This window comes from Arachis ipaensis, chromosome B06, assembly GCF_000816755.2.
Source record: "Arachis ipaensis cultivar K30076 chromosome B06, Araip1.1, whole genome shotgun sequence".
Classification (NCBI taxonomy): Eukaryota; Viridiplantae; Streptophyta; class Magnoliopsida; order Fabales; family Fabaceae; genus Arachis; species Arachis ipaensis.
This window is the reverse complement of record NC_029790.2, coordinates 94,319,982-94,325,814: the sequence shown is the minus strand read 5'-3', so window position 1 is coordinate 94,325,814 and position 5,833 is coordinate 94,319,982.

Here is a 5,833-nt window from a genome sequence, read left to right as displayed (position 1 = left end):
TTGTGTATACATGCATTTATATGATTGAGGCCGTTGTTCAAATAGCTCACTTACCCAAATAGCCTACCTTTTATCTTCCATTGTTAGCCAATTTTGAGCCTATGCTTAACCCATTTGTTCTTAATTATAGCACATTACAAGCCTAAGTGAAAAACAATAAATATCCCTTAATTTAGATCTTTGATTAGCTTAGGCTAGTGAGAATGTTTATCATATGATTTTGGGAGAGTTGGGAACATTGGGTAGAGATAAAAGTGTGTTTATGTTTCTTGTTGAAAATATTGGGAACTGGGTACATATTCATGTATTAATCATGTGTAAACATATGCATTGATGTTCTTGTATATACATCTTTACTTGAAAAATATATATATATATATATTTCTCATGTATAAAAGAAAGAAAAAGAAAAGCAATAAAAAGGGGACAAAATGCCCCAAAGTGAAGTTCGATAAGAGTCAATGCATAGGTGTGGTGATCAAAAAGAGAATACATGAATGTGTGAGAAAAGTGAAGAATGGGTAGTTAGGTTTGCTCAGAATTGTATAGGTCGTCATAGGTTAGGTGGAAAGTTTAAGTTAATCAAAGATTTGAATTTCTAGCTCACTTAACCACATGCACCCTACCTTGACCCTAGCCCCGTTACAACCTGTGGAAAAGACCTCATGATATTTGTATGCATGCATAAAGTAAGTGTTGATTGTTAGATGAAAAACAAATCTTGGAAAGCATGATTAGAGGAGAATTGAGTGAATCAACCCCAAACACTTGAGTGCTTAGAGCGGATACACATCCGGCGAGGGTTCGATCGCTCAATTGCATGTTTCCACCCGTGATCATCTTTTCTTGCAAGTTTATGAACTTTTTCACTGATTCAATCCAATTGTGGTTTGCTTGATTGCTAATACCTTAGCCCTTGTGCTTATATGCATATTCTTGGAGGTTGATTTATTTTGACTAAGCCATTGCATCATGTAGATAGATTGCATTTAGTAGTTGCATTGAATAAATATTAATACCCTTTTGCTTCTTCTTGATTTTAGCATGAGGACATGCTTAGTTTAAGTGTGGGGAGATTTGATAAACCCTGATTTTGTGATTTATCTTGTGCTTATTTTGGGGGATTTTGTCACTTTTTCTCGCATTTATTCAATGAAATAGCATGATTTTGTAATTCTCCCTTTAATTTTGTTTAAGTGTGAAAACATGCTTTTTAGGCCCTAAATTGATAATTTTAATTCACTTTAATTCCATTCGATGCCTTGATGCGTTTGATGAGTGATTCCAGATCCGTAAGGCAAGTATTGGATGGAAGAAATGAGGAGAAAAGCATACAAAAAGGAAGAATGCATGGAGAAACAAAGGTTGGGAATACACAAAGGACGCGCACGCGCACCAGGCGCGCACGCGTAAAAGTGATTTCACCTACTGACGCGCCCGCGTACATGCCGCATCCGCGCGGGTCGAGAATTCGCCAGCGACGCGCACGCGCACATGGCGCGCACGCGTCGATACTCTCACATGGCCCACTTGAAGGCAAATCGCTGGGGGCGATTTCTGAGCTGCCCAGGCCCAAATCCAACTTGTTTCTGAGTGTATTTCATGCAGAATTGAAGTCCAAGTGAAATGTTCTCTTTAGTTCTTGAGTAGTTTTATCAACTCTTGGCCTAAGTCAAGGGACTTGAGTGATCTTGAGTTTTTAGACATAATGGATTTGGTAATTTGAGAACACTGTGTAATCAATTTGAAGCTCATTGACGCTAACCCACTACTATGCTAATTAGTAGGTAGGTTAGGACTTATGGGTGGATGTGATTAGGCCTATTTGACATACTTCCGGTCTAGGAGTAAATATTACGTACTTAAGGCTTCGAGAAGTAGACTTAATGGGTTGGCCTCTCATAATTGTCAATAATAGGTTTGTTAACTGGGATGGTGATCTCGAGTACCCAAGTCTTAGCCAAGAGTTCTTTATTTTGTTTTCTTTACTTACTCGCTCAATTTACTTTCTTGCCATCTCATAAACAAAATTCCCCCTTTTCACCCATCATAACCAATATGCATGCACTCCATTGTGTCCTAGGGAGACGACCCGGAGTCCAAAATACTCCGGTTATTTCTTATTTGGGGTTTGCTCTTGTGACAAAACTCAATATTTTTTATTGGGAGGATTGTTTGTTGGTATAGAACTATACTTTACAACGAGAATTCATTCAATTGAGGAAATTCTATACCACCAAAGAAAGCCGATCATTAATCTACCAAGGTTCGGTGGAGGTTAGCGGTTGCTAAGATTATAATTATCACTACTGGGTTGTCGTGCCCTGGTAATATTCCTTGAGCATCCTCTTTAGTGAAGGAGATAGTGGGTAAGCCGGACGAGTGACTGTCCTCCCCAACTGATATACTTCCTTGAGGTGCCTTTTTCGTGAGAATTTTGATATTCCTCCGATCTTGCAAACCCACCATTAATCATGTGTATATGTCGCTCGGGGGTGTGAGGAGGGCGTTCTGGTCGTCCTCCTTCTTCATCCCTTCTTCTCTTCCTCGGGTCGTCTGACCTGTCTGTCAGGTATCTATCAAGTTGGCCATCTCTGGCCAACTTTTTGATGACATTCCTTAGGTCGTAGCATTCATTAGTGGAATACCCGTACAACTTGTGGTACTCACAATATTCAGTCCGACTTCTAGCTTTCTTGTGCTTAATCGGACGAGGTGGTGGAAGCTTCTCTGTGTGACGTATCTCTCTGTAAACATCGACTAGGAAAACCCTTAGAGGGGTGTAGTTGTGTTACTTTCGAGGTTTTTCTACATTTTGCTCTTCTTTCTTCTTGAGTTTCCTTTCTTTATCCTGAGTTTGATAGCAAGGCAAGTTAGATCACAAAGGAGGTTCCCTGAGTCAGGAGTTTTCCTCCATGTTGATATATTTTTCTGCCCTTTATTGGATCTCGTTTAGAGAAGTCGGGTATCTTTTGGATATTGTATTTTTCTCTAAGGCCATTGACCAGACCATAATTATAGCTTTGGTTGGTAGACTCTGAGTTCCAAGCAAGCTTTGTTGAACCTTTCTATATAGTCACGAAGGGTTTCTCCGACCTATTGCTTTACTCCTAGCAGGTTAGGGGCGTGCTTCGTTTTGTTTTTCGGGATGGAGAATCTGACCTAAAATTTTCTTGCCAGGTCGTCAAAGCTAATGACCAACCTGGGGGGCAGGCTATCAAACCATTTAATTGTGGTATTGCTTAAAGTAGTCGGGAAGACTTTGCAACAGTGGCGTCAGAGGCCTCGGCCATGTACATTCAGCTTCTGAAGTTACTGAGATGGTGGCTCGGGTCGGATGTTCCGTCATAGAGATCTATGTCGGACGATTTGAAGTTCCTAGGAACTTTAGCCTTCATGCTCTCTTCTGTGAACAGATATTGCCCTCCTAAGAGACTTTCATCACGCTCTACCCGATTATTCCTCCTTTGAATATCAGTTTCTAATTTGCGTAGCTTGTCTTCTAACTCCTTTCATCGTCTTACTTCTTTTCACAACTCCCGTTCTGCCTCCCATTGTCGTTCAACCTCGTGTTCGAACTGTTGCAGCCGATCCCCTTAGCCATAAATGAAATCACCCTAATTTATATCTAAATAGATCATCCTAATTTTATTTTTATTATTATTATTATTATAAAATTTATATTCTTAACTTGTTATATTAAAAATATAGTTAAATTTTATTATTATTATTTAATAAAATTGTTAAATATATTACATAATCATATACATAATAACATGCCTATATCATATAAAGGATAAAATTGTTATTATATAATTTTATTCATTTTTTTTCTTCTACTTTTTCTTTCAAACAAACAACATAAATTAATTATTTTTTAATATTTTTTATTTTATTTTCTTTTCATCCAAACACACCAATAAAAATTAAATTTAACCTCAATTTCTTTCCTTCTTATTTCTTTTCTCTACCAAATAAAGCCTTATAGATCGAATACAACAGTAGTAACGTTCAAACTTTTTTGCTCCGGAACGAATTGAATATATTGAATCCGATAAAATTGAATTGGAACAGATTTTTTTCTTGGTGTCCTAATTGAAACAAATCAGATGTTCACAAATAAAATTATTATTATATATCAATTCTAATTATCATTTTGTCACTGATTATCCTGAATCAAGTTCTTAGTATTATATAAAATGAATTTGTCCCAAACAATGGTAGTCTCTATTAAATAGATTGAAATGAGTTTTCAAGTACATAAACATATTTACATTAATCAAACAAAGAAGCTAATTACGACGATCACAACTATTGAGTAAAAAATTAATTAGTTATCTTTTGATGAAAAATATAATTAATACTTTTTTATTATTACTAACTTATTATTACAAAAGATAAAAAAAAATAGTGCACACAAAAATTAATTTATTATTCTGATTTAGTGTTTGATTTTAAAAATGTGTTCGAATTAGAGTGTATTTAATTCCCTTACCTAGATTAAATTAGCGTCTAAAGAAGTAAAGATTACTAAACTTATAATAACTTAGGTGTATTATAAAATTGGAATTCTTTAAAAGGAGTGGCTCACATAAAGATAGTTAAAACGTCTTTTTTTAAACACATTTTTTAATAATTAAAATTTAACCTATATAATTAATCAAATTGTGTTATTTTTGTCAAAATTAAACCAAAAAAATTAATTTAGTTTATTGATTGTTTGATTAAACGGATTTGTTTGGTCTAATTTTAATTAAAATAACACAATTTGATCAATTATATAAGTTGAATTTTAATTATTAAAAAACATCTTTAAAAAAATACATTTTAAATATCTTTATGTGAGTGACTTCTTTTTTTAAATTAGTAATTATAATCCATCTTAATAATAGTAAAAGTTCTCGCATCATTATAGTAGGGACTAAATATAGATTACGTCGTATTTTGTGGCTGAATTAAAATATATTGTAATATTTATTTTCTTTATTTTTAATCTCCGCAACTTCTATTTCTGTTCAGTTCTATCACTGCGGAACGAGATAAAATACAAAATAATTTCTTGAATTTAGTGTATTAAACAATCTATTTTATTAAATATTAAAAGTGATTTCTTAACCCAACTTTCCTTCTCAACTTACTTATTTAGGAACCTTCAAGGCTTCAAGAATTAAACAATGCATATATGTCTAATATGAAATTTATTCCAGTCTTTATTTATTATCACTTGTTATATAAAAAATAATTTCACATCAATTTTTGCACCATAAATAATAAATAAAAACTTAAAATATTTTTTTTTTCTATTAGAAGGAACTAAGTTTAATGATAATTTAGTGATAAAGTTGAAATTTAAATAAAAATAGAAGAATAACTTTAATACATTATTATTATTATTATTATTATTATTATTGAGTGACTATATATATATATAAACTCTTTTTATATTATAAATACATACATAAAAATTTAATGAATAAATTTATCATTATTTTTGTCTAAAAACATGCAAAACAATTATGGTACAATATTATTATGTAATTAGTACATCTTTTTTGTTGGATTTAGAATTATGTATATAATGAGAATGGTTTAATAATTTTTTTTTAAAATATACCATATTAAAAATCAAATAAGGTTAACTTAACTTTAAAAGTTAATTTAATTTAGTGAATCACGCTGAAAAATAGATAGAAAGTGTTATGTCAGACAAAAAAAAAGTATTAGGATTGATCTGTATATTAATTTTATTTAGAAACTAAAGTGTCTATTTTTAAAATCTTTAAGAATTGATTTGAGTCATTACTTTTTCGAAAAATAAAATAAAAACTGATTT